The following is a 19,716-nucleotide window of genomic DNA, read 5'->3' as shown; positions in this document are numbered from 1 at the left end:
GAATCTAGGTGAGACTATCTAGGTGTTCATTGTTAACTATTTCTACAAGATTTTTCCTTTTGTAGTTTTGAACATTTTCATAATAAAAAATTGGGGAGAAATTTAAAAAGTTAAACCAAATACTCAAACCAGTTGAGTTATTAAACACAGATCTTTAAATATGTCCTTTCCCACACTTTTTAAACCATGATATACAAATGTACAGGTTTATAAAAAGAAGAATCTGTATGTCTAAAATATGTGGCTAGGTAAAACGTGGGATTATTAGTACTAATTTGAAATATTTTTCCACTGGCAAAATTCTAGGAAAACACATGGGAACTCTAAATTCATGTGTGCATCTTTTAAAGTAAAATAAAAAATGCATCTGGGGGTGTGTACAAAATTGGAACATAATTTTCACTTTATCTTTCAGAAAGCGTTCAGTTTTGTTTCCTGATAATTTAGTACTTACATCTTCTTCCCTGGGATGGAACTTTCTATCTCATCCCATGGGAGAGACACAGGGTAGTCACCACTTTGATAAATGTACTATTTTGTTGCCTGTTCTTGGGGTTGATGTGGCAAAATTATGGTTTTCAGTCTGGACTCAATCAGAGTCCAGGCTGAAATCTCATGAAAACTTTTGTTGTCTTTTTCTTACGTAGATCAGAGACAGCAGAAGTGGACCTAGGAGGTTCATAGGAACTGGACCTAGGAAGTCCATGACTTTTTGGTATGTAATTGAAAAGTCTTTGAAACTAGTCTTTCTTTTAGTGACATTTATAACCCGAAAACCTTGAGCTCCATTTTGTTCTTTTCATTTATGAACCAAATTAGAATTGCCTGAGTATGTTTATCCCTGGGCCAGGATCTATGCAGAAGGAAGTTAACAGTATTGATAAATTAACAACTGTATTTTGTTCTCTGAATTTCCCTTGAAAATGGATTCTTGATTGTGGTGATTTTTCAGTGGGAGAATTGTGTAGTAAGGCAATTTATGTATTTATGGATTGATTTTCTTATGCTCCCTTTAGGTTGAGGAGCATAATAACTGTTAGAGTACCATATGTGAGGACTCTTGTTTCATAAGCAGTAGTGTGTTTAGATGCCCAAATGTTAATCAAATGCTGTAGAAATGAGGCATTTTACTGATTTAAGTTTATTAGTAATAAAAATAAAATATTTATATTCAATGGTTACAATATAAGATTGAACAACCTTTTTAAAATAGATTTAAAAAATTTGTTCTAATTACTTATACATGACAGCTGAATGCACTTTGATGCAGCATACATAAATGAAGTATAATTTCTCATTTTTCTGGTTGTACATGATGTGGAGTTACACTGGTCATGTAATCATATATGCATAATGTCCAATTCATTTCTTCCTACTCCCATACCCCTCCCCTCCCTTCACTTTTCTCCTGTCTAAATCAAAGTACCTCTATTCTTCCCTAGCCCCCCACCCTAATTGTGTATTAGCATCCACATATCAGAGAAAGCATTTGGCCTTTGGTTCTTTGGGACAGGCTTATTTTGCTTAGCATGACATTCTCCAGCTCCATCCATTTACCAGTAAATGCATAGTTCATTCTTCTTTAAGGCTGAGTAATATTCCATTGAGTATATATAACACATTTTCTTTATCCATTCTTCTGTTGAAGGGCACTTAGGTTGGTTTCATAGTTTGACTATGGTGAATTGAGCTACTGCAATCATTGATGTGGCTGTGTCACTGCAGTATGCTGATTTTAAATCCTTTGGGCATAAACCAAGGAGTGGGATAACTGGGTCAAATGGTGGAAATTAAATAATCTTAAGATATTCCTGCCTTTCAAGTTCATATTTCACAATCTAGGCAAGACTGGAGCTCTGTGAACTCTTGTGCAATTCTTCTCATAATTCCTTTAATTGTGTATTCATAAAATGACTTTAAAATGTCTTACCCCCTGTCTGGAATGTCCATCTCTTCTTTGGTTGAATTCTTTTTGAAAGATGGAACACAATTCTAATCTTGCTGAGGAATGCAAAAGAAAGCATTGTTTTAAAACAGCTATCTATCAAGAGCACCTCCTTTAGTGACCCCATGGATATAATTAAAATTCTGGTAATTGTTCAGAAAATATTAGTCTATTAATTTAAATGCTATTATTTTTCTGTGAGCTGGACAGTAATGATCATAGTCACTATTTTCCACAGTATGCGGTTTGCACCACTTGGAGTTGTGTTAATGCAGTCTTGAAACATTGCTACTCATGACCCATCATTAGCCACCATCTTGCATTTGGGTGACTGTTGCTCTCTTTTTCCTTCTGTAGTTATTGAAACCTATTATCCTGCTTGTCTAACTCATTGACACAAAGATGAGTTTTGGTACATACCTTTGTTACTCAGTTGTCTTCAAATATATAAATCTTATTGTCTCAACATGTGTACAGAAAAGACAAATTGTTTAATGAAACAGTCAATAAGATTTCCACTTTGGTTTCTTTGGTGAAGAATACTTCATATATTGCCATGTAGTCTGATGTTTTGTTGTGTAATTTTAAGTGATGCTTTTCATACTTACGCTTTTCATTGATAGTTCACAAAACTGGTCCTCTAAAGTATTGACAAAACTGGTGACGGGCTGGGGGTGGGGTTGCCATCTTCAAAAGTTTTCAAGGACTTTTTTGAGTAAAATTCAGATCAGGGGCTTCCCCATCACAAAAGGTCTCTTGTATGAGCCTCACTTGTTAAAAAAAAAAAAGTGTTACAAGGGAACTCTGCATTGATTGCAGGACTGAGGTAGATGAACTATGTAGTCTTTTGTAAAGCAAAACGACACTCACATGAGATGATACCTGCCTCTATCACCAATGACAAAATCAGATCATTTAATTTTGTTAATTATAGAAATCTTTACCTTGGAAACAGTCAAAGACGTAGCATGACGGTGAAGAAGGCAAACTTTAAATCCAGAGGGCTTGGGTTTGAACCCGTCTTTGATACGCTTACTGGCTGTGTGTTCTGGAGCACATTATCTGACCTTTAGGTGAGTGATTTTCTTCACTTGTTCAGTGGAGATGGTCATAGTACCTTCTAAAGCAGGTGCAAGGATTTAGTGAGTTAATACAAATAAAGTTGTTAGAACCATGTACATAATTAGGTACTTAACAAATGCTACTGATGATGGCGGTGAATATCATTCTCAGCTGGGGCACTGGTGTCTTTTGCAGGCTTGTGTACACTGGACCAGGTTCCTGAAGTTTCTGGCCTGTAAGAGTGGCGTGCATCTGCAATGACTCTGGGCATTTCCTACTTACTTCTTGAGGTGTCCCTTGGTGCTGGCTGGGTTCCACCTGAAGTCAGCCTGCACAAAGCTCAGACTTTTCTGGGTTTTCCACTTAAACCAGCACAGCAGGTCTCTCTCCTTCCATCATTTTGCTGTCCTCGTTTCCAGGGCTCCTGGTCCCGTCTGCCTCCCATTGCTTCACCCAGGACATTCTGCACACATTTAAACATCTCTAGACCCCAGGTCTTGCAGCAAAGGGGCTTGTCACGAGGTGTTTGTGTGTGTGTTTAGTAAGGCCATCTGTTTACCTAAGAGAAAGTCTGGAGGGAGCTACCAGGATGGTAAAATATCCTCCAGTTTGATACAAAAGCATATCAACAGTTTTTGTCTTACCATGTCATTAAGCAACCGTGAAGGACGGTGCTGCTCTCAGTCTAAGTCTATGTAGTGAGAGCAAACGGTGCATATTTAGTTCTCATGCCTATGTGCTTAAAATTCTGGCCCCATGATTATTTTGAGTTCTTCACAGAATTCTTAAGTATGGAATGCTTGTCAAATTATTTTGACATATCCCTGCTGGCCAGTGAGTACTACGGAGTTTTATGGGAGTGCATTTTGAATACAAGGTTATGTTTTCTTGTTCGTTTTTTCCCCCTTGCTGTGTCTATAAAGTTGTGTTGTAAGACCTGCTTAGTTATGACTTGTGTTGCCAAGGGACTCAGGGTGTCAATGAGCTTTGGCTCCTGCAAAGGTCTGTGAGGCCAAGTCTCCTACCTCTAATAGGGAAATGACTTAGACTCCAAGGATTTCTTGGCTCATTTTAAAATACACTCCATGTTAAAATGCTGTGAGCTGGCAGTAAAGGAATAGATGACCACATATGTTTTCTTCTGGAAGGCACATAATTTTGTTCACAGAATGTGACAATGTGAGGAGGAATGGGGACATCTGGGTCAACAAAGCAAGACGTGTCCAGCTGAAGGCATACTTCTATAGAGAACATTGCTGGAAAACAGTCTGCAGGCTTCTCAAATTATCTGGAGGCAGGATAAACTTTGAGTTATGACTTTTTTAGTTAACAAATTCATTCTTTCTCATGCTTTGGTTCAAAAATATGGATATAGCTTTATAAGGGGTAGAACCTGATTCTAAGAATGAAGAGGTATTAGATGAGAATCTCAAAAATTTTTTGAGGTTATATCCACACATAAATAGAACAATTTCTGCACTTATTTTTGTGGACAGTGAGGAAAAGGGACAGAAGAAGGACAAGATTTTGAGAGCGCAAAATTACTTGTTGGACATTTTCATTTAATTTCTCATGCTCAGTGGAGATAGCAATGTCTTTTCTAATAAAATCACCTCCCAAATAAAGTATTAAAGCAGGGAACTAACTACCTTGGGTACATGTTGGTTTATAGAGAAAAAATTGAAACAGAACTTAAATAAGTTTAGGAAAGATTTTTGTTAATAGTTAATGAGGCACCAAGAGCTCTGTTAGGTTCAGTGAGGCTATGTTAAAATTAACTGAAAAATCTCAGGGACTTAACACAGCAAACTTTTATTTGTTATTCACACTCTTTATGTTCAGTGCTGGCTAACAAGGAGGAGGACACTGCTCCACATAGTCACTCAGGGATGTGACTTGATGCAAGTTCCACCATCTTGCTTGTTCTTTCCCACTCCATGTGGCATGAGAAAACGGATGTCATTCTTGTGTCTTTGGAGATAGTATTTTCTTCATCCTATGTTGGTCAGTTTTCATCAATGTGATCAAAATACCAACTTGGAGGCAGACATACTTATTTTTGCTCCGAGTTTCAGAGGTCTCAGTCCATCTTGGGGGACTGAGCTGAGGCAAAGTATCCTGGCAGAAAAGTGTGGTGGAGGAAACTGCTCAGCTTACGGCAGTTGAGAAAGAGAGCGGGGGTGGGAGGGAGAGGAAGATAGATAAACCCTTCCAGGGCTTGCCCCAGTGACCTCTCTACTCTAAGTCGGTCCCATCTCCCAGTAGTTGATTCAGCCATTGATGGATTAATCCACTGAGGAGGTCAGAGCCCTCATGATCCAATCACTGCCCTGCAGCATCGCTGCCCAGGGAATACATAAGACTTTAGGGAACAGTCCAGATCCAAGCTAGTCTTTTCCCCACTTCAATTTTGGGTATATACAATTATTCTAATATGTCATGATGCATTTTAAATGTTATGTAATTATACCTGGAAAAATCACGAGATAAATAATTTTCTTTGACTTCCTGAATAATTTTTTTCTAATTTCATCTAGATTTTTTTTAAACTTCCATTGATGAGCATATGAAAAAAATAAGTTGGAACTTGATAAAGAATATTTTATTTATTATTTTTTAAGAAGGCAAGTTTTTATTAGAATCCATCCTATTTATTGATTCTTGATTTTACTTCTTGCGCTTTAGGAGTCTTGTTAAGGAAGTCAGATCCAAGACCAACGTAGTGCAGATTTGGGTCTATTTTTTCTTCTATTAGGTGCAGGGTCTCCACTTTGAGTTGATTTTTGTGCAGGGTGTGAGATAGAGGTTTAATTTCATTTTGCTACATATGGATTTCCAGTTTTGTCAGCACCATTTGTTGAATAGGCTATCTTTTCTCCAGTGAATATTTTTGGCATCCTTGTCTAGTATGAGATAACTGTATTTACGTGGATTTGTCTCTGTGTCCTCTATTCTGTACCATTGGTCTACAAATCTATTTTGGTGCCAATTACCATGCTGTTTTTGTTACTGTAGCTCTCTAGTATAGTTTAAGATCTGCCTCCTGCTTCACTTTTCTTGCTAAGGATTGCTTTAGCTATTCTGTGTCTCTTATTTTTTCAAATAAATTTCATGATTGCTTTTTCTATTTCTATGAAGAATGTCATTAATAACATGAGGAGAGAGCCTACATATTGGGAGAAAATTTTCACCACATGCACCTCTGATAAAGCATTAATCTCTAGGATATATAAAGAACTAAAAAAAACTTAACACCAAAAAAAATGCCATCAATAAATGGGATAAGGAATTGAACAGACACTTCACAGAAGAAGAAATACAATTGATCAACAAATATATGAAAAAGTGTTCAACATCTAGCAATTAGAGAAATGCAAATCAAAACTACTGTAAGATTTCATGTCACTCCTGTCAGAATGGCAATCATCAAGAATACAGGCAACAATAAATGTTGGTGAGGATGTGGGGGAAAAAGGTACACTCAGACATTGCTGGTGGGACTACAAATTGTTGCAACCACTATGGAAAGCAGTATGGAGATTCCTCAGAAAACTGGGAATGGAACCACCATTTGGCTCAGCTATCTCACTCTTTGGTTTATACCCAAAGGACCTAAAATCAGCATACTATAGTGACACAGCCACATCAATGTTTATAGCAGCTGAATTCACAATAGCTAGACTATGGGACCAACTTAGGTGTCCCTCAATAGATGAATGAATAAAGAAAATGTAGTATATATATACTCAATGGAATATTGCTCAGCTTTAAAGAAGAGTGAAATTATGGCATATGCCAGAAAATGGTTGGAATTGGAGAATATATGCTAAGTGAAATAAGCCAATCCCACAAAACCAAAGGCTGAATGTTTTCTCTAATATGCAGATGCTAATTTACAATAAGGCGGGTGGGGGAGGCACTAGGGCAGAATAGCATTACCTTAGATTATGTAGAGGGAAATAATGGGAGGGGAAGGGAGGGGATGTGGGGATAGGAAAGTGCAGAATGAAACAGACATGATTACTGTTTGTATATAAATGACTACATGATCAATATGATTCTGCAACATGTACACTCAGAAAAATGAGATATTATATCCCATTTGTGTATAATATATCAAAGTGCATAAATGCATTCTACTGTCATGTATAACTAATTAAAACAAATTAAAAAAATTTTTAAAAAGAAGGCAAGTTTGCAAGACGGATTATCAGGCAACCTCTCTATATTATTATTAGATTACTTTTAACCATTTAGCTGCCACAAAATGAAGTTCTGAAGTTAACAATTACAGGTTGAATAATTGTCAGGGTAACAGCTGTAACCTGGAAAATTTTATTTGTATCTAACATTTTCCCTCTTGTCAATCTTGCTAGAATTCTATTTTATTTTTATTAAAATTTCCCAGAGAAATAGCTTTTGGCTTTATTAATCTTCTTCATAGATTTCTTCATTGATTTCTGTCTTTATTATCATTACTATTTCTTTAGATTTGGTGTTTTTTATGTTCTTATTTTGTGTGTTGAGATTTTTGCTTATTTGTTTTTATTCTTTCTTGTTTTTGATAAGTATATTAGAAGTATAAATTTCCCCCTAAAATGCTTCAGTTGTGTCCCTAAAATTTTTGAAATGTGTTTTTAATGATGAGAGATTCTAAGAATTTCCCATTTCATTTACTTTTCAATGCAAATTTTTTAATTAGTGCAAGATATGAGTTTTTTTAGTGTAAGTCCAGACAATTAGACTTTTTAAAGCCAAACTCTCATTATTAATTTATGTAATTCATGCATTGTAGTCAGAGAACATAATCTCTGTTAAATTGAGTGTGTGGATTTTTTTGACTTCCTTCATAATATAGTAAGTGTGTTTGTGTGTGTGTAACACACATATATGTATTATATATAACAAATATTTATAGTATATATATGCATATGTGTGTGTATATATACACACACACACACCATATATATTTCATGTGTGCTGGAAATGAGTGTGTATTCTGTTTTTCAAGTATGGAGTTCTATGTGTTCAATAGTCTTAATTTACTAATTTGTGTCATTTGGCTCATTTGCATCTCTCTTATAGTCTGCTCAGTTATGAATTTCTGAAGGAAATATTCTACGATTGCTGAGTTCTTTAAATCCCTCTCCAGTTCTGAGTCATGGTTACTTAATGTATTTTAAGACAACTTGTCCTATGTCTATGAAAGCTATATTTTCAGGCTTTATTTTTATAAACACTGTTTGACATTTTCTTTCTCCATTGTGAGAGTATGTGTGTGTTGTGTGTGTGTGTGTGTGTATAATATATATGTTTTTTTTAGGTATTGAAAATTGTCATCACAGCTTTCTTTGGGTGTGTGTCTGCTTGAGTATCTGTTTCCATCTTTCCATTTTTTACCTTCCATATCCTTTGGTTTTCTGTGTTTCCTCTTTTAGATGATGTTGCTAGTTCTTCCTTTTAAAAATCACGTTTATTGTGAAATACGCCACACGGAGAGGAGTGCATGAACCAATCTTGAACAGCCTGTGGTTGATCATGAGCATTGACCCTGGCCACTACTACTGAATGTGCTGGAACCCCTGACTCCCCTCCATGCTCCTTCTGATAGTCGCCCCACAGCTGACCACCCTTCTGCCACTTGTGGTCACCAAGTCATCCTTACATTCACTTGTACTTTATGACTCAAGTACACCTCCTTGAACACTGTGACCTTGTTGGCCTGTTTTATTATTTTATAAATGAAATCATGCACTTTATATTCTTTTGTTTCTGCCTTCTTTCTCTTCATGTTCTGTCACTATGGATACAAGGAACTTTTCCTTTTTTTATTTCTGTTTTCTTTTTTATTGTATGACTATATCACAGTTCATTCCTTCATTTTCCTGTTGATGGACATTGGGGTGCTTTTTAGCATTCTGGTTATTTTTAATGAAGCTACTATATACGTTCTTATACATGTTTTCAGAGTGTAAGAGTAAAGTTTATTGAGTGATAAGCTACATATGCAATAAACTTTACCAGATGAGGACACTTTCCTCAAATAGTTCCCTGCTAGCAGTGTTGGAGAGTTTTCATTGGTCTTTACCCTTGCCTGTACTTGGTGTTGTCTGTCTTTAAAATCTCACTGTTCAGTGGGTGTGTAATTGTAGTCTTGCCTTGCATTTCTCTGTTCATGAAAGCACCTTTTCATGTGTGTATTGGATAATTGATTATCCCTTTGGGAAATGTCTATCAGGGTTTCATTTCATTCCCCCAGGCCTGTTTCTTATTGATTTGCAGGAGTTCTTTATATATTCTGGGTACCTGACCTTCTGCAAGTTACAGGCATTGCACATATCTTTTCTCATTCCCTCTCTTTAACAATCCCAAATATTGTCTTTTGGTGAATGGAAATTCTTAATTTTGGTATGTTCAACTTATCAAGCATTTCCTTCAAGGTGAGGGTCAGAGGAGAAATGACAATGTATTTATTAAATGACACTGAGATAATTGGTTATTCATTTAAAAAATGAATTGATCATTATTTAAAACCATAATAAAAAATCAATTCCAAGTAGATTATAGATCTAATATGGAAGTCAAAACAAGAGAAGCTCTGGAAGAAAGGGTAGAATAATATTCGTATGACCATAGGATAATGAAATTAACAGAAAAGAAAAACCTCTATGTAATATTTTTAAAATATTGCTTTCTGATTAATGAATATGACATATCCTTCAATTTAGTTGAGCTTTCTTTAGTTTCTTTCAGTGATTTATAGATTTCTTCATGGAAGACTTACGCATCCTTTTTGAGATCCATTCATAAATTTAAAATTTATGATGTTGTTATATATGCATTCACTTAGAAATTTCATTTTTAAACTTTCTATTGCTCATCTATAGAATGTTGCTAGTTTTTAACATATTAGTCTAATATCTAGGAATCTCTTACATCCACCTGCCTAATTTTAATAAATCCGATATAGATTCCACATGTAAAACCACACTGTAATCATTTGAAAACACTGGTAGTCCTAATTTCTTCCTTTTAATCATCCTAGCTCTTATTGTTATCCTAACCACTACTTCTGATCAATGTTGTTGAATGATAATGAGCATCTTTGGCTTATTCCTAGTTTCCAAGGAAAAGGTCTCAACATATGACCATCACATATGAGATGGAGGAAATAAAGACCTCGTTGCTTAGTGAGAAAGGCAAAGGATGGACTTGTTTTGCCCATGTTGGGAATTTGGGAAGGGCTTGGCTTGGCTGTCATCTTTGATCCATGTGGCTTTGGCTGGGTGGCTGGAAATGGAACAACTAATTCCAAGATCATTTTCCCATCCACTTGTTTGGAGCACTGGGCTTCTGTTGCACAGGATGTCCCATTCTCCTGGGGCTGTCCCCAGGGATAGGCTCTTTATAGCTTGGCAGCCACAGAGTACGTGGACTTGTACATTTTAATCAGGCTTATATTAGAACACGTGTTCTTTCAGATCTAAAGTCCTCTGAGCCAAGCCAGGCATGGTGGCGCATACCTGTAGTCCCCGCTACTCCGTAGGCTGAGGCAGAAGGATCGCTGAAGCTCATGAGTTTGGGGCCAGCCTGGGTAACATAGCAAGACCCAGTCTCAAAATACATAAATAAATAACTAAAAATAAAATTGTATAGGCTTGCATGCATGAGGTCATGTCAATTGCAATTAAACATACATATTTCAATAAAAAAACCCAAACTTTGAATCTGAACTTTTGACATAACCTGATTGTAACATTATGGGGAAGAGGAAAAAAACATCAGCTGAGGCCTCTCTTGCGAGACAGGCTTTTCCTCTCGGGTTAGATGAAGTCATCCAGGGCAGAGAGCGAGAGGCGTGTGAAGCTGAAGGTGTGTCTGTGTGGGGGTGCAGTGTGACGGAGGGGCAAGTGAAAAGCAGGCGTGTGATGGGGAGTGGGTGGACACAGGAAGCTGGCGGACCACAGGAAGCTGGCTAGAAAAAGTCTTTGACTTTACCTATTTTAAAGCCAGAATTAAACAACCCAGAGACAGATGGAAAGTCTCACGTGCCAAGTCTCTGAAGAGGTGGAAACAAAAAACTAAACACCCATGATCAGGGGAAGGTGAGCTAAGTGGCTTACCTGCCAGGGACAATCTGCTCTGTGGTTTTTATATTCCTTCTCAGGACCTCATTCAGTAAGATAGTCTAATTAGAGGGAAAGAAAAACAGATAAAAGAGCAAACACTTCCTTGAGAAATAAACACAAAATGTTCTTTTGTAAAATTTAGACGTCTGGATTTATGATTCTAGTAGTTTTTAAAAAATGCTCTATTAATATCCAATGAATGGTAAATTGCAGAACCGGAATGATGTTTGAATCCTGTCTGAAGCTCACGTTGTACTCACGGGCTTTTCCACTAGGTGTCTCTTTGCATACACGTTATGATTCCAGAGAAAGCCCATCTACCCTGAAGGCATTAGATAATGTGGATTGTATTAAAAAAAAAAAATGCCTCAATTTTGGAAGTACTTACGAATGACTTCAGAACAGTTCTTCTTAAAGAATCAAAGGCCGTGTCTTGGCTACATCTGTCACTCTTGCTTTGGAAACTTAGGAGACACTAGCCCACAATTGCCAACAGATGCAAAATTGAGGTCCCCATTCCCCTCCGTGTTGATAGCAGGTGACAGTGATGGGAACCTTGTTCAGTAGCCGGTCCTATGCAGATTCCAAACAGGAGGCCATCCCCCCGTTACTTCTGAATGCAGCTTCAGCAAGGATGCACACTTCTAGAACCAGCTGCCTTTGACTTTCCAGAGCCTTTTTCTGGGAGCTCTATATCTGGCTGATCAGACGCTTCATATCAGCAGCAGGCGATCTGTGACTCCACATGTAACTCTTTGATCATCCAAATAATAACTGCAAGTCACGTGAGGTTCCTTCTGAACTGTTTGGCAAAAATCCTACCCACTTTTGTACAAAAGTTGAGACAGGGTCAGTACAAGTCAACAGGTATATATTAGATGCCTACTGTATGGGTGACCCAGATGATCTATAAGAATTATTGGATTTATACATTCTATAGATTTATTGTTGGCAGCAAAATTAAGCCTGCTGTTACGAAGAAGTAGGAAAGCAAAAATTATTTTTAGTAAGAGCACTGTTGTTGATCAAAGAACCCTGGGCTTGGAGTTTGAAGATTTGAATTCAAATTCTCACTTTATAATTTGCTTGATGTGTCATTAGTCTACCTGCTCAGTATGTTGGTTTCTTCTTCTCTAAAACTGTAGGTAGTGTTACATTCCAGAGTTGTTGGGAAGACTCAAAACGGCTTGCAGTCACTCATTTTAAGGGACTCTTGATAAAGGTAGCCTTCCTCCTGGTTGTGCACAGTAGTTTAGCTCCTCATGGTCTCTACCTGTCTGACGAGGCCTTGGATACTACCTTTGCAAAATCCTAAAGCCCATTAAAGTGAAATTTCTAGGAAAGAGCTAGCCAGACAAAAGAAATTTGGCCCCAACTTCAGAGCAGTGTGTGCAAACTGCTGGAAGCTTTTATAATAATTATTATTTTTTTTTGGCCTCATTCCAGCCAGGGAGGGTCCTGCTGCAGAGGCCCCTGCTACATGAGGGATAGCAACTCACTTTAGTGGAAAAAGTGTTGAGTCAAACATTGCTTGGCAAGGCTGAATTAAAGTGGTTGGCTGCCTGAGAGCAGTGTATACACTGTCCAACTTCACTAAGGAGAAAAACACTCTTTTCTGTGTAGATAAAATATGATTATTATTTATATGGAGAAACTGAGGCATGCAAATTGCAGAAAGGTCAGGACCATCAACTGCCACACTTGTCTGGCTATCTTGGAGCACTACATCTCGTGTTGCCCCCACAGGCTTCACCATCACATGATGTTACTTTGTGTAAACCTGGGAGAAATCTGGTAGAAGCCAGGTTATGCATATGGGGCCAAATGGAATGGGCCTAATAACTGATACCTTTCCTACAGTCTACCAACGCCTCCTGTGACTTTATACCCCATTCCTTACATGATGTAGAGTTTGAGGCATAACTATTTCAGGACATTGCCTGGGTTTTCCTCACAAATCCCTTAAAATTGGACCTAAACACTAAGTTTGGATTTTAAAATAACTGGCTCCCAGAAGTTCCTTGGGTCTGAATCTAGTGTAGGAGGTGACAGGTGTAACAACAGGTTTTATTTGCATTGGTGAACCAAGGCTTCCCCTTGTTTGCATATAGGTGTGGGTGTATGTGTATATGTGTTTGTGTGAATGTGAATAAGTTTTGTGGGACCCCTTCCTTATAAAAAATTTGAGTCACAGAAAGTCAGTTTGCCAGTCCCATTTTGGAGGGCCAACAGGAACCATTATACACCAGCCGATGCCATGGAATTTAAGACAAGCTTGGGATAAAACCAACCCCAAGAGAATGAGTCTCAGTGTTCTTTGGATTACTGGTTGACCCCCTGTGTGGTGAAGAGTGTGTCTTCCCAGGCCAGAATCTGGGACGCTTGCACCAGGGTGCTTGGAGAAGGATCTGCTGGGGTGCATGCAGCCTGTAGCAGGTCCCCTTGCTCCAACCCAAGTGTGTGCTATGGGTACAGAGCACAATCTTAGAAGCTCTGGGATCTGGAAGTCTGCAGCAGGGTAACAAACATCTGTGGCTGAGCAACTTAGAGGAGCTTCATGCCTCCCAGAGAGGCAAGGCCAATAGCCATTTGCATCTGGTTGGTTCTTCCAGGGGATAAAGAGGCAGACTGAGCTCTCTTGCAGCTTACCATCTGGTTGTTACTATGGTAAAATGTTAGCTGGGAGCAAAGATTGACACTGACTGAAAGAGGGCTTTTATTTCCTTCAGATTTGTGGATTCCGTGTGTCTGAGCCTTGGTTGTCAGGACTGACAGCTTTGGTGGGAATGCATGGAGGAGAAGGAAGGAAGGGGCCTGCCAATCTCCTCAGATGATTTATTCCAGGATTTTAATGTGTGGAAAATAAAGTAATTTTAAGAATCACAGTTTTTCTGTTTTAAAAAAAAATTATGGTTCTTAAAACCATCTGTTAATTCATTGTGGAAGAGGAGAGCAGGAAAGAAATGCAGAAAATCAAAGGAAAAGATAATAGGGAAGATAATTTTCTAAAGCAAATGGAAAAAGTGGTCTGAAACCAGAATGTCAGAGCTTGTATTAAAAAAGAAAAAAGCTTGAAATAATTTGGGTAGGATCATTTTTACCTTCAGAAATTCTCTGGAGAAAGTCACAACCCCCAAACCATCCATCATTGTGCTCCCACAAAGGAGAGGTCATCTTGCATTTGCTTCCTTCTCTCCTACTCTGCCCCGACAAGACAAATCCCCTGCTAATTGGCAAAACGAATGGATTATTTCACGTCCTTTGCTTTTAGCCAAGATGAATTTTCTCTTCTGCTTCCCATGACATTGTTGCAGTGGACTATGATTTAGCAGCAGATGCTTGCTTATGAATAGCTCCTATTGCCCAGCTAAGTGTGCCCATTAGCTGCCATACAAAATGCTTTTTTATGACCCAGACTTCTGTCCCAAGGATGACCAATGTTTCCTGTTTCCTCTTTGGCTCTAATATAATGCACATTGTTTCGGCTTTCTTGCTGCTCAGATAATACCTTGTTAACGCTATTGTAGATTTAGAGGATAAGCAAGTTAAGAATTAATCTGTGAGGTTTAAAATTTTAGTTCAGAATTAAGTTGTTTTTACTTAAGGCTCTGGACAAAAGAGAATAAACCCCCTATTTTATTTCAATTGGAAAATTGTATATAAATCACTATAGTCTTAAAAAAAAACCTTTCATAACGTTAGGCACTGTGTTTATGGTGCTACATCATTCCAGAGAATATTTCCAATAAGGAGTGACCAGAACAGTTGCTTTTAGATCAGTTGAACCTATACATTTCTTTAAAGAAATTATTTTTCTTACTTCTGAAACAATACCAGTGGTACTAGCCTTCTTTGTCAATAGAGGATTTGTTGCATGTGATGTTCTTGTTTTGTTTTCTGGTTTTAAAAGGATTAGAACCAAAGTCTATATTTCTGACTTAACTTACCAAACAATTCCTAAAATTGTACTTGGTTTAAGAAGCGTGTATTTTCTGCCTAAAACAAAGTGGAATAATTCTTCATTAGTATAGATGAAGAAAGATCTCTTTACAGTTAACTTCATCATTCATTTGATAATTAAATATGTTCTCTGCTGTTTGGTTGCAGATATGTCGGAAATTGTTTGAATTTCATTTCACAAACCTTGAAACTACAAATGACCCCGTTGATTCATCTATGCCTCATGCTGCTGTGTATTAAGGAATTGTTCTTTTAAAAAGATAATTATTGCCAGGCCGGGGGGCACATGCCTATAATCCCAGTGACTAGGGAGGCAGGAGGATCTCAAGTTCAAAGCTAGCCTCAGTAACAGCAAGGTGCTAAGCAGCTCAGTGAGACCCTGTCTCTAAATGAAATACAAAATAGGGCTGGGGATGTGGCTCAGTGGTTGAGTGCCCCTGAGTTCAATCACTGGTATCCCCCCCCCCAAAAATATATATATATTTCTCATAAATATGATTGAGAAAATAATTCCCATAAACTCTAAAACAAGACACCAAAAATGTTGCTGGAAGAGCCAGCTAGGGGGTTGAATCAGACTCGAAGAGTGAAAACTATTTTATTTGATGAAACCTGTTTTTATTCTTGCTCAAAGCCCTCAGTTGTACTAATTCCATTAGGATGAATAGTTTGTATAACAAAGCTCTTTCAAGGCAATTGCTTCCATTCGAGGTAACTGCTACCAGTTATCGAGCGCATACTGTGCCCTGAACGTTTTCTGTGGGATACTTCATTTAGTTTTCACAAAAACCCTATATGCTGATTATTATTATTTCTGTTTAACAGACAAGACATTTCAGAGAAAGCAAGTAATTCTCATAAGTTTCCACATTTAACAAGTGGCTGAGTTGGAATTCAAACTTAAATCTGTTGGTCTCTAATCTATGTGCTTTAGTCCAGTAGCTTTAAAACATATTTCTTGGTTGCATACCCATAAAATAGCCTGGAAGCTCTATGTGCCCTCTTATACTTTAACTGTCACCTAAGGTTTCAATATACGTGTAGTTGATAAAGATGTGGTTTCAGGCTTAATGTAAATCCTGAAGTTTACTTGTACCATATAAACACCACAAGAGATTTGAAAAGTTTCATCATTTTTTTTTAAGTAATCATTTTAGGACTTGTAAATTTTACATTGTTCTCTTTTGTCCTAGAACTTAAATTTTTATTCCACCATCACTAGGATTTTAATTGTATTGTATAAAATTTTTATGCATGGAAAATTTCTATTGATAATTTTACCATACACATATGTTAAATTAAATAATACATATTTAAATTGAAATATATAATTATAACAGTTTTTGGTGACATAATTTTTCAAGTAAAGTCATTTCCCTTTGAGTGAGTTGTTATAATTATTACTGTTACATAACTTAACACAAATATGCTACACATTTTGACCCAAAATAGTCAATATAAGAAATAAATATTTTTACTTAAAATGCATAGATGAGACTTTCTCCCTAATTATGGAGCACACCCATGGATGACTACTAGTTATTGCTAAAATGGGAGTTCAAAATGAATTGCAATCCTATTGCTGGTATTTATTATGTAAGGAACTAGAAATAGTTTTTATAAAAGTAAATCTGTTGGGATGGAGCCCTCTTAAAACTCCATTCGATTATATGCTAAATAACATGGTCATCCATCAAAACTATTTCCTTTAATAACCAACAATTCAAATAGTATTTTCTTTAATTGTTTGAAAGTAAAGAATTAGAAGTCTTTTGATTTGAAAAGGTGTTTTCTCACAATCCCATTAGGCTCTTATTCAGAATTTTTCAAATTTCTGGTAATCCAAAATTCTTTATCAAGCGTATCAAACAACTCTTCTTTCTTTAATTATTTAGCTCTTTATAGGCATTTATCTTACTTAGACTCATATTCTCATAAAGGTTGGGAAGACTGAAAAATAACTACTTTCAAAATACTTTTGTTAGACCTATTATCTTTTCATTAACAGCTTTTATTTTGTGCTTTACAAATATATTTTCATCAAAGCCTTGGAACTATTTATTTAACTTATCAACATATGGATACCATATGCCTTATAACTGGATTAGCTGAGACAGTTCTCCTTGTCCAAACAACAATCAAATGTTCTTCATGACCACCAGTTTACTCCCATTTCCCTCAGAGCATGTGTTCAATATGAAAGAGGAGAAGCAAGAGTTGAACTTGGGTTATTTGGTGATTCTTCTGCCCCAAAGATCTCTGAATCATTTGGTGACATTTTAGATTTCATATATGTCTACTACTTCAAGGGATAGAGTACCAAAGTCCCAAAGTCAATAAGTAGATGATGCTCAAAGATAGCATATGCAAAGGCACGACTGTTCCTAGGTGTCTCCATTCAGCTTTCCCCAGGCCAGTGATAGCTCATTTACTCTTTGACGAAAGGAAGTGTGGTATCAACATGGTTTCATTTCCACACCCTGCAGACCGGGAAGGGAATTTCTGATGGGCTCTCCATGATGATAATACTCCAGAAAACAAAAATTCAGCATTTATAGGCTCCCTTTATGGAATATTATAGCTTAGTGATTGTATTGTTTGTCCATTTACTTCACTTACCCAAAAAATATCTATTGAATCACCTTGTGTACATAGAGTGGAGATGTAGCAGGAAATGTGAACAAGATGAGACACAGGTATGCTATGTTACGTTATATTACAGTGGGGAGCCAGAGAGTAAAGAACCGAATGCACAGTTAATCATTCCTTGCAGTGACGGGAACCTCTATGAATAAAAGGAGATTGATCTCACAAGGTTCAGGGAAAGTTTTCTTGACTGACATTTAATCAGAGGATTGGAAGACTGGATGTTATATGCCATCTTGGGCAGAACTGCAGAGGAAAAGCATGCACAGCATTCTGAGAATAAGAGAAATACGTACAGAAATTGTTAAAAAGGCAGGTAGGTCAGGGAGATAGGGAGATGGACACACAAACAATCCAAGAAAGGGATGGAGGGGAATCATAGGCAGATGGCACCGAGGCTCCCTTGTCACAGATCTTCACGATTTTGGTGTTTGTCTCAATATCAGTGATCATTGCAGATGCACAGTCAGGTGGTCATTGAAACAGCATTACTCTGGGTCAGAGGGAAGGTGCCACATCAGTGAGGAGGCTCTTGCCTTATCCCCATTTCACCGATGGGTGTCCTTAGGCCTCCGATATCAGTTCCTTGCCCAACACATCATATAATTAGTAAGTTGCCAAACTGAGATTTAAGTTCAGTCTGGTTCAATCCAAAATGTCTACCCATAACTTCTACAATATATTTCCTTCTTTACCTAAAAGTGCTACGGAATTCAATCTAGCTTTTGCTTATAATACAATATATTCTCTCAATTCTTTACTATAGAGTCAATAAAATATTTGTGTAGTTCTACCTGCATATTTTGTTTTACAAATAACAGCTTATCAGCACAATTCACAATAGCTAAAATATGGAACCAACCTAGATGCCCTTCAATAGATGAATGGATAAAAATAGGTGGTATATATACATGATAGAATTTTACTCAGCAATAAAAGAGAATAAAATCATGGCATTTGGAGGTAAATGGATGGAGTTAAATAAGATAATACTAAGTGAAGTTAGCCAATCCCCCCCACCAAAAAAACCCCAAATGCCGAATGTTTTCTTTGATATAAGGAGGCTGATTCATAGTGGGATAGGGAGAGGGAGCATGGGAGGAACAGACAAACTCTAGATAGGGCAGAGGGGTGGGAGGGAATGGGAAGGGGCAGGGGGTAATTAATGATGGTTGAATGTGATGGATATCATTATCCAAAGTATATGTATGAAGACACAGAAAAAAAATGCTCCAGTGCATGTTACATTTGAGAACATACTGTATTTCATAATAAAACACATTTTTAAAAAATTGGCACCAAAACAAAAAACAAATGACAGTTTATTGTAGAAAATAAATACATAGGGGAATAAAAATACTTTACCGCTGGGCATGGTGGCGCATGCCTGTAATGCTAGCAGCTTGGGAGGCTGAGGCCGGAGAATCACGAGTTCAAAGCCAGCATCAGCAAAAATGAGGCACTAAGCAACTCAGTGAGACCCTGTCTCTAAATAAAATACAAAATAGGGCTGGGGATGTGGCTCAGTGGTCAAGTGCCCCTGAGTCCAATCTCTGGTATTCCCCCCAAAATAATAATGATAATTTTCTGGTTATTTCAATTCCCATAGATAATTACTATAGACATTTTTCTGGAAATATATTCAGACTTTCGCTTTCTCCCAGTGCATTAGTGTATGAATGTGTGTGTGTAAAGCTGTATTTTTATGACATAAAATGGATAGGATCACTCTATATGTATTTTTAAATTTCGTTTTAAATCAACCACATGTTGCAAAACTCCTTGCACGTTTGGTCTGGTTATGTTTAGCACAGTTCATGGCACCTAGTGAAGGATTAGCTCAGTGACAATTGATTACAGTTGTCATAATCAATGTTATAAACTTAAATTGCCCTCCAGAAAGGCTGAAATATATTGACATCCCAAAACATGAGAAGATTCTTTCCAACATGCCTCAATCTCCACTGAACTTGG

General features: G+C 37.3%; 1 protein-coding gene across 6 annotated transcripts in view; it reads left to right on the top strand.

The window, feature by feature from the left end:
• The window catches only part of Ipcef1 (interaction protein for cytohesin exchange factors 1), a 163,211-nt gene that overhangs the window by 57,293 nt on the left and 86,202 nt on the right, over positions 1-19,716 (top strand). For 2 of the 6 annotated variants that reach the window (XM_058583187.1, XM_058583186.1), the window contains exon 3: positions 648-715. The exons of the other annotated variants lie outside the window; for them this stretch is intronic. The gene's annotated coding sequence lies outside the window, so the exon portion shown is untranslated. The remainder of the gene's footprint in view (positions 1-647; positions 716-19,716) is intronic. 6 annotated transcript variants of the gene reach the window in all.

This window comes from Marmota monax, unplaced genomic scaffold (assembly GCF_021218885.2).
Source record: "Marmota monax isolate L192 unplaced genomic scaffold, Marmota_monax_Labrador192_F-V1.1 WCK01_AAM20220418_F8-fsc00164, whole genome shotgun sequence".
Taxonomy (NCBI): domain Eukaryota; kingdom Metazoa; phylum Chordata; class Mammalia; order Rodentia; family Sciuridae; genus Marmota; species Marmota monax.
The sequence above is the reverse complement of the archived record's forward strand: the minus strand, read 5'-3'. Positions and strand labels throughout refer to the sequence as shown.